Genomic DNA, 10,120 nt, shown 5'->3' with positions numbered 1-10,120 from the left:
AATATATGGACCCCTTCCCCGAGCAAAACCATCTGAAATCTTTACCAAATGAGGGTAAAATTGGGGGAGCAGGGTCTTTCTCCTTCTTAAACTATTTTGAGGGTGGCTTCTCTTTGTTCACTAACTCTCGTCTAATTATGGAATATAATATTCACAGTGGAAAAACTTCAATTTCAAGGAGAAAAAAAAGGAAACACAGCAAAACATACAGTGGTAATTTTTCTATCATAAGCATCACCTCCTGCTAAACAGGGGATTGCAAAGAACCCCTTCTTTGGTGAAAGATTAAATTTCGTAGACACAGAGTGCAGCAGCCTCAGGTTCTCCCCACTTGAAGGAATCTTGCCAAAGGGATGTCCTTGTGAAAGGCCTAGGGGTCAAGCTTCTCAGGCCCTCTGCTTTCTCTCAGATACCCTCATTCCAAAAGCTAGACCCCCCAGTCCTTTTCAACAGAAGCCTTCTTACCAGGGGCACTTAACACAAGATCTGCAGGCAGAAAGGGCTTTGCAATGACAGATTTGTAATTTTTTGGTTTAATGTGTAATTTGTACTAGAATGGAAACCCAGACTGTCTTATTACTATTTTAAGTTGGAAAGATCATTTAACTCATTTTTAGTGGCTCTTATCCAGAATGGAATCTACGCTGTGTTTTGAATATGTCCTCTTTGAAATTCGGGTTTTAAAACTCAGTGGCCAATGTGGGATCTTCAAGAGACGATTAGGTTATGAGAGTGTCTCTCTCCATGAATAGGATTATGACCCTTGTACAAGAAGCTTCACATAGTGTTTGGTTCACTTGTCCTTCTGCCTTTCTCCATGTAAGGACACAGGATTTCTTCCCTTCAGAGGATGCATCAACAAGACCTAATCTTGGAAGCGAAAAGAAGACTTCACCACACAATTGAATCCACTAACCTTTATCTCAGACTCTTTAGCCTTCAGAATGGTGAGAAAGTAATTTTTTGTTGTTTATAAATTATCCAGTCTTGGGCATTTTATTACAGCAATACAAAATGCACTAAGAGTCTCTCTCTCTCTCTCTCTCTCTCTCTCTCTCTCCATTTGTCTACCTACAAACCTATCAATCAATTAGTTATCTATTTAATCTTCCTTCCTGTATAGGAGGTGGAAATTTAGGCCATAGTATTTTAAATACTATGATTTTCAAAAGCTCGTTCATGCTCTTAAGGGTTCTTGGTTGTTTGCCTTTCTTAACACTGCTTTGATTTTTTTAATGTCCATCAAAGTTTTTTTCTGAAGTTTCTGGCCCATCCATTGAACACTTTGAGGATGAAGAGAAGGAATGAAAGGAACCTAGTAATAAAGTAAGAAGGGCCATTGAAGTGGCTTCAAGGTTGGGGCCATCACCTGAAAACCTAGACAAAGTGAATTGACAGAACCTCTGGTTAGAAGCCTTGTCTTTGTGCCCTGGAGTCACACTGGGCCTGAAACCTTGTTTGATGACTATGCAGTTTTCATAGGATTGAAAACCTTACATTCCCTCTTCTTAAAGCATCTGAAGAGCTAGTGTTCATCTTCATGGAACCTTGCTCATTATATATCCATTGTCCTCAGCAGTTTCCTTTCCAGCAAAAATAATGCCTACCATATACCATAAGACTGCTTCTGCCAGTGATTAAGTACCTGTGAGTGTTTCTACCAGAATTGTTTTAATAAAGGGAATCCCTAGGCTGTCAAAGAAATAATGGGCATGAATTTCTGTACCTGTACTTAAATGAGTTTACTAAGCCCTCCAGGTTGCCAAACTGGGATAGGAATGAATGGATGCGACCCCAAATGTTCTCTTTATTCCCAATCTGTTTCAAGCCAGGCAATCTGGAACTGAGTTTTGTTTCTACTCTTTGGTTAAAGTTGCACAGAGTTGGAGACTCAAGTAAAAGTTTAAACAGCTGGTTCTCTACTCCAGCTTCCCCTCTAAGATGAGGGTAGTATAGGGAGGGAGGAGAGCATCACAGTGCTGCTGTAGCCATCATTCCTGATTTCCTCTGAGTGTTCCTTGTTTGCAACTCCTCTTTCTGGGCTCAAAGTATTCTCCATTTGAACTGTTTAGTTGCTAGGAAGGAAAGTCCCTTGAATTAGCTCAAGTAAAATGGCCTGTTTATCTGTATTGCTACAACAACCAATATCCTGTACAAGGAGACAATGCTGTAGACATTGAGGTAGAAGACGTGAAGTACATTTGAGCCTAAGAGGGAATGTAAAAGAGAAAATAAAGAAAGAAGGCTGTTATTTTTATAAGAGCTTTTCTTCTTTTATCTTGGTCTCTATTTGGATTTTTCTTTTCTCTGCAGAGGCTACATTTGCCCTGATTGATGGTGCCTTTGACCCTGTAGTTTCCCCTTGGTTCCTTATCTCAAAATGGGGGAGAGATAGTTACTCAAAAGGAAATTGAAATGCTATTAGCACAGGAGAATAAGCTCTGGGAAGCCAAAAAAAAATTTTTTTTTCTTCCACGATAATGACCCATCTATCTGAACTAATTCAAGTGGGATGGATGGTTTGCCATGTCTGAAGCAGGTTAGAGTTGACATTGTGGGAAGGTTCCCATGGGGTTGGATGAAAGTACAGATGTGTCTGACTTGTCTCAGTTTATGATATCTGCTAGATTATTTTTTTCAAAAATGAAATACCTGAAAAAGAATTCTTTCTATTTCCCTCAACTAACTTCAACTAAGGAAAATACATCTGGGAAGGGCTAGATTAATTATAAATGTATTAATGATTTCCTAAATAAAATAAGGGGTAAGGCAAGAGGAACTGAAGCACAGTGAAATTTAATGACTACATCATTCATAGGCAGCTATTGAAGGAAAAAGTTCAAAGCTATAGGGAGTTATAATTCCCAGAATATAGATATGGTGAAATTTGTGGAAACAGAGTCTTTAATTTTTAATACTTTAATGATTTATAGCAAGGATTGGAAGACTTTCTCTGTAAAGAGGATGTTTTAGGCAGCTTTTTTTGCTGCTGTGACCAAAGACCTGACGAGAATACTTTTAGAGGAGGAAAAGTTTATTTGGATCTCGTGGTTTCAGAGGTCTCGGTCCATAGATGGCCAAGTCCATTACTGTGTGCCTGAAATGAGGCAGAACATTATGATGGAAGGGTGCAGCAGAGGAAAGCAGCTCAGGACATGAGAATCAGGAAACAGACTGTTCCACTCAACAGGGACAAAACATATACTCCAAAGACATGTGCCCCCCACCCCATAAACCCATTACTTCCTCCAGCCACACCCTGCCTGCCTCCAGTTACCACCCAGTTAATCCATTCAAATGAATTAATGCACTGATTAGATTAAAGCTCTCAGAACCCAGTTGTTTCACCTGTAAATTTTCTTGCCTTTTCTCACACATGAGCTTTCAGGAGAATACCTCATATCTAAACCATAACAGAGAAAGATAGTTAATATTTTAGACTTTGCAGGTCATGTGATCTCTATCACAACTGTTCCACACACTGCTGTTGTTAGGTGAAAACAACCACAGGAAATATGGAAATAAATGTGTCAGTGTTCAAAACAGAAACAAAAACAAACCCCCCAAAACTTAGACCCTTGAATCAAATTCATTCTACTCCTGTTTTTATTAGCGGTATAATGGATTTAATTCAAGGGCCATAGTTTGCTGACCCCTTTATTAATGAGATAGGGGTCACCATAAACACAGAGGTTTACTGTTTATATTTTAACAAAGCATTTAAAAAGATTGTTGAAGTCAAGGACAAATTTGCAATTTATTGATTCTTCATATGATGACAAGTAGTTGTCAGTAGTATGCCACCTTGCAGATAAAAAAACAACACCAACAATAACACAGATTAAATAGCTAATTTCTTTAAAGTGAAAGTGACAATGGTGAGAAATAAACTGCTTTTTAAAAGAAACTCAGAGGGCATTCTAAAAAAACAATGGCTCTGGGAATATGTGTCCCTTATTACACTGCTTAGATGTGGAAATTATATATGTTTGTTACCATTATACTTAATAATTGTGAAAAAAAGAATTTTCTAATATATTTAATAATCTCCCAAAGAATATTAGTGGGTTTTGATTTCATTGGTTAAAAAATATCAGTATACATTCCCTTCTAATCTGCAGTGATAATTTTTTATTTGTTAAAAAATGTAAATATACATTCCCTTCTAATTTGTAGTGATAACATTTTTAGCAACAAAAATCATGGAAATGCTGGGCACCGTGGCTCACGCCTGTAATCCCAGCAGTTAGGGAGGCTGAGGCAGGAGGATCACGAGTTCAAAGCTAGCCTCAGCAAAATCAAGGCCCTAAGGAACTCAGTGAGATCTTTTCTCTATATAAAATACAAAATAGGGCTGGAGATGTGGCTCAATCTTCAGTATGTACCCCACACCCCCCCACACACAAAGATGGAAATTTATTAGCCAAACTTCAACCAAAAATTCTAAACCGAGGACAGAGTTTTTAAAAAGGGGTATTATGATTTAGCAAAGCAGCCAAGTAAGCAACTTCTTCCACTGGGTTCCTTTTGAAGCCTCTGGGTGAGGTTCTTTTTCTAGTCAACCATTAAGTGTTGCTGTGAACTAAATTTAGGCGGCAGACCTTCAAATTGCTGTGTCACTAATCTTTAAACCAAGATTCTAAAAAGAATGATAAAACATATTTAAACATATTGTTCAAAGGCTTTTTTGTTGTTCAAGAAATTAACAGAACAAGGATAATTTAAAGGTTTTATTTATTTCTTACTTTCTTGCTATGTAAATGTTTCCATGTGTGAATTTTAACATGTAAAATAGCACATGTATATTATATAAATAGATATGTGTAGATTGGAGTATGTATACTGAAACTAAAAAAAAAAAAATCATGGTGATATATTATCCCAAAACTCTGGAGAGCATCATTTAGGGTAGAGAGGCAATATGCACAGCAGAACATCAGTGGGTTCAGGAACCACACAGATCAGCTGTGATTAATAATGGTAACTGCCACTTGATGTTGCTCCTAAAACCTAAGAGATGTCACGTGAGATGTGTTGCAAAAATTCTCTCATTTTATCCTGTCCAAAATCATATGTGGGAAGGATGGCACCGCTGTGTTTCCATTTTCTCCCCACCTGGCACATTTCCCCAGATGCTTTGGGGCAGAGTAGATCTTCTGCTTGTCGGAATCCCTCTACCACTCTAAAATTGCTACTCGAAAACTGGGCTTTAGTCTCCCAGGCTCCAAAAAAGTATTAAGGCGATTTCTGTGTCATTCATTGAACAAAAAAGAAAATAATCCATAAAATCACCTCTTTGTATATACTGTAGTCATCAACTTTCAATTCAGCAGGGATGTTAGCAGGTAAGGATGGAAATGTCAGGTTCAGAAAAACCTCAAACTACAGTTAAAACAAATATTAGAGTCAACTCTCCATGATTTGGAGAGGATTAACTGTAATTGTAGGGTGGACTAGAGTTGGAAGGGTTCATTTTTCAGTGAGGCTGGGGTTTGGGTGAGGCCAGAATAAGATCATACATCCAGGGAAGCTCAGAGACAGTGAGTGGTTCCTTCTCATCCTGTCCCTTGTTGGAGCAGAGCATGGTGATCTGAGCTCCTTCCTTCTTTACTGCAGGCTGGGAGGGAGGCCTGCCTTTCTCAGACCTCAGCTGCACTTTTACTGCCACGGATGCACCCCAAATAGTAGAACGTAACCCTGAACATGGCCACTTTCCAGGGGAGAAAACCAAGGCTCAGAAAGATCTGTTTGCTGACAGAAAGTTAGTGTTAGAATGTGATTGGAGATTTAGCTGATTTAGCTGATTCCAAAGTGTCTGTGTCTTGCAAGGTTTGCTACCACTTCACTTGTGGGGTTTGGTCCTCAGCTACTGTGCCAGAGATATTTTTGGATGGAGGTTCTTCCTTCTTTAAAAAAAATATTATATCAGCAGATGCCAATTCTGCTTATTCCAAATGACACCCCTTTGCTTCTTCTTTTCTGCAACTTTGCTGAAAGTCATATAGATGTTGAAAATTATTTATTCCAATGTTATCTTTTCTTCAATGAATGAAACTAATATCCAGAAAGATAAAGTAACTTATACTAACTTTCCATGGTAATTAGTGATAGTTATAAACCTGCTATATCTGAACTGAACTCCTCACATATTGGGTAAATAGGTCCCAAAATATAAATGTGTGTGATTCAGCTTGAGATTTCAATGTCCATAATTGAAAACAAGAGTTATGATTTTCTTTGGGAAAAAAAATGACTGAAATGACTGAAAACTTTGGTTTTCCACCAAAGTTGTTGAAACTTAAATCCTGTCGGGGGCAGTAGTAATAGTGTGCTAAATCATGGATTTATTTGTTCTCACCTTTGCTTTGACTTGAAAAGATGAGCCATGTGATTCCCAAGGGTTTGGAAGCTTTTCTGATGCTTTCAATAAAGCAGCACAGAAAGTGTCTATTTTAGGATGTTTCTGGTTGTGAGGCAGTGAGTAACAATCACTGAACTCATTCCCATATCTGTGTGAGACTGAATTTCTAAAAGCTCTGATTAGTTCTTTTTTCTTTTTAACTTGCACCTGAACCTGTAGTTACTACCAGACCTTTAATCGGCTCTATCTTCTTATAAGTAATGACTAAATTTACTAAATTTAAGCTAAAAGTAACAAAAATTTTTTTTGCTTTAATTCATTCAAACAATAAAAACATATTAAGTATTGAGTGTCAACTGTGTGCCAGGCCCTGTGCTTAGCCTTATTCTTGAGAGAGTCATAGTCTAGTAGAGCACATGGCCATTAAGATATACAGCATTTGGGGCTGGGGCTGAGCTCAGTGGTAGAGCGCTTGCCTAGCATGTGTGAGGCCCTGGGTTAGAGCCTCAGCATCATATAAAAATAAATAAACAAATAAATATGGCATTTCACATGATAAATGATGGCTGTTGTCATAGAAATATGGGGGTACTGGGAACTTCTACTTATCCAGGAGAGTGAGGAACACACTGGAATAAATGACATTTTATCTGGGCATTAAAGGAAGAACAGGAATTCGTCAGGTGGGGAGGATAGGAAAGTTATTCCAGAGGAAAGAGAAACACAAAGAGTTAAAGAGGAATGGATCCCTAGTGGGTGGTAAATTCTTGGTGGCTGGTAATGTAAATGTGAATGACTGGCATTTCAACCTGTTCGGTTTAGGAAGACTGATTTCAAGCTTTTAAAAATCTATTTTTAAAGGTAATTTTTAGAGCTAAATTGTAATTATTGTTTGGCTCTGTGGCTTTAATTTATTAGGCATTTATCATGTGCTGTTAACGGTATTCGGTGCTTTAAGTATTTACTCCTCATGACAATTCTATGACAAAGCTACCAAGGAGTAAACTGAACCCGAGAGTTTAATATTTGGTCAAGTTCATGAAGCTAGTAAGAGGCCAAGCAAGATTTTTGCTCTTCAAACATACTTAACACGCACTAAATTCATTTTTAAAAACTGAAATTATAGTCTCCAGTATAAAGAATAAAACAGATCTTTAAGAATGATTTATTAAAAGAAATTTAAAGTATTACATAGGAGAATTTGAAAGCAGCTAATCTAGCTCCAGGCCTTGAGGTGTAACTCGAGGAAGTCTCCTAGAGAGGTTAGGTGTCATGCCCATGATAGCAGCTGATAGTTGACTGCCCTCTGCTTCTTCAGACATTGCTCTGGCCCCTTAACAGTGGATGTCAGTTATGCACCTGGAGATGTAAAAGTGAATAGTAAACAGTACTGGAGGAAGAGCTCAATAACTTGTCCAGGTTCGCTGAGCTCATAAGGAGTGTAGCGCTCTTGAGTCCATGTTCTTTATTTTGTTCTTTAGAGAAGCAGAGGTGGGAGTTAGATGGGTAGTCTCATTGTAATCCTGCCATGATTTTCTCGGAGACCTAGTAAAGAAATTCCTTAAACATTTTTGGCGTCTCAGTGTTCCCTTCTGTTGTCATATTTGCCAAACACGTCAACATTTATAAAGTATATTGGTAAGTTTGGCTTTGGTGACTCTGCAGAACAGCCCTGAGAGGAATAGGCAGGGTGGGTTTTTCTTTTTCCTTTAACTTTAGTAAGTTACTAACTTGAAGTTGACACAATATAAGGTATTACCTTTAACTTCTCACTTAAAAGAATATTAAGCTATTATTTTTAATTTATAAAATGAGGAAAATACAATAAAGGCGAAAAACAAACTATTTTCCCTGCGAATAACTATATATCAGGAATTATTTGATTTTCATAGCTCATATTCCATTTTTCCCTCTGATATTACCCCACTTATGAGTAACAATTCTTTTCTATGTTCCTCCTTGAATTCTACAAAAAGCCTAAATTATATGTTCTTCAATGAAAGTGAATAGAAATCTATCTTTGCTGGTTTACCAGGTAACATCAAAATAACTGATTAAGAATTAATAGTCTTGGCTATCTACTATTTAGTATTCATTTTTATTTTTGCATTTTGATTTTACTCTTTAATTTTCTTCACTTTTCTGTATCTTTGTATTCTTGATGCCTACCCAATAATATCTGTTTTAAAATTTTTTTAAATTTTTTATTCTAATTTGTTATACATGACAGCAGAGTACACTACAATTCATATTACACATATAGAGAATGATTTTTCATATCTCTGGTCGTGCACAAAGTACATTCACACCATTTGTGTCTTCATACATGTACTTAGGGTTATGATGTCCATCTCATTCCACCGTCTTTCCTACCCCCATGCCCCCTCTCTTCCCTCCCACTCCTTGCCTCTATGTAGAGTGGCAGACAGGTTTTGCTGGGCTTATTTACAGATGAGGAACTGGGTTCCAAAAGGCTAAGGAGCTGTTGAGCTTTATGAAGCTCTTTGCAGATATGGGATGAAAATCCATTAACATGTTAGTAATCACTGTCCCCCAGATACCTATAACATAGAGGCAAAATCGTGACTGCAAATGAAAGGTATAATGTGACATGTTCCCTGGGAAGTACAGGGCAGGATAATTGGAGGTTTAGCAGAGAAGTAAATCATGTTCCATTGGCTTTCTGTTAGAGAGGCTAGGAACTAGCTTATAAATATGGGAAAGATATGGGCGGTGGTAATAGTGAGGAGGTGTTCCTGGAGAAGCATGACTAGAGACCTGGTGTTTGAGCTTCCGTTTCATTCTGGGCTTCTGACAGCTTGTCATTCATCATTATATTTGAAGGCTCAGCTTGTCCAGGCCAGTCTGAACAAGAGAGAGGAAGCTTGGTTTTTCTCTTCCAGATCTGAAGGTGTCCCTGATCTTCCTGGGATCCTAGGATACCCCTGAAGCCATGACTCCTTCGCTTTGGATTTTGCTTCCCTGCTTATCTGACTGCCCCATATCTGGAGACTGCCTGCTCCCCAGTCTGACACCTGTGACCTTGCTGTTCCAAGAATACACACATGGATGCCATTTCCTATCATCTCTACTGAACCCCACCCATTGTGCGCCCTCTTGACCCTATGCCGTTAACTGCTCTGGTAGCTCTGAGATGCAGCCCACCTTCCAGTCCTGTTCTCTCAAAATGTCTCAAGACTTACCCAAAGTTAAAATTGTTGAAATCAATTTGGTTGCACCTGATTGACAGGGAAGGACATCAACACTCACAGGATAAAATCTCCATCAGGAGAGAAAGAGATGGATTTGGGGGCTGATTGTGGTAAGTAATGATGCTCTGAGTCTATGTGACAGATATTTTTCATTTGCCCTTTGACCACCCTGACTTCAGCCCCAGGAGGTTTATCTGTCTGAAAAAAATATAAGACCTCAGCAGGCTTTCTTGCTTCTCACTTCTCCTTGATTTTGGCAAATGAAAAGCTCCAGCAGGAAATAAGAGGAAGGACATGGGAAGGAGGTCTGGACATTTATTTCTCTTGCTCATTTCCTGCAGTGTTACCTAGGACTGAATATGTTGCTAGACTGAAGGGCATAGTTCCTTTTAAGATAGTTTTATCTGTTCGACTGTCTCTGTAAGTTTTCCGTAGCTGTCCTTTCTCTCATGGTTGTAGGCGTAAAGGTAGTAACATTCCACTTAGTAGGCTCAAGTTACTTCACTATCCCTTATGGGTCCTTTTTTATGCATTCCTTATAAAATTT

General features: G+C 38.3%; 1 long non-coding RNA gene across 3 annotated transcripts in view; it reads left to right on the top strand.

Annotated features, from left to right (window-relative positions):
* Positions 1-10,120, top strand: part of LOC106145029 (uncharacterized) — a 37,677-nt gene that overhangs the window by 20,383 nt on the left and 7,174 nt on the right. For 2 of the 3 annotated variants that reach the window (XR_013438210.1, XR_013438209.1), the window contains 2 exons: positions 825-947; positions 9,265-9,683. The exons of the other annotated variant lie outside the window; for it this stretch is intronic. This is a non-coding gene — a long non-coding RNA (uncharacterized LOC106145029). The remainder of the gene's footprint in view (positions 1-824; positions 948-9,264; positions 9,684-10,120) is intronic. 3 annotated transcript variants of the gene reach the window in all.

Source organism: Ictidomys tridecemlineatus, chromosome 4 (genome assembly GCF_052094955.1).
Source record: "Ictidomys tridecemlineatus isolate mIctTri1 chromosome 4, mIctTri1.hap1, whole genome shotgun sequence".
NCBI classification, from domain to species: domain Eukaryota; kingdom Metazoa; phylum Chordata; class Mammalia; order Rodentia; family Sciuridae; genus Ictidomys; species Ictidomys tridecemlineatus.
This window is presented reverse-complemented; position numbering and strand designations above follow the sequence as displayed.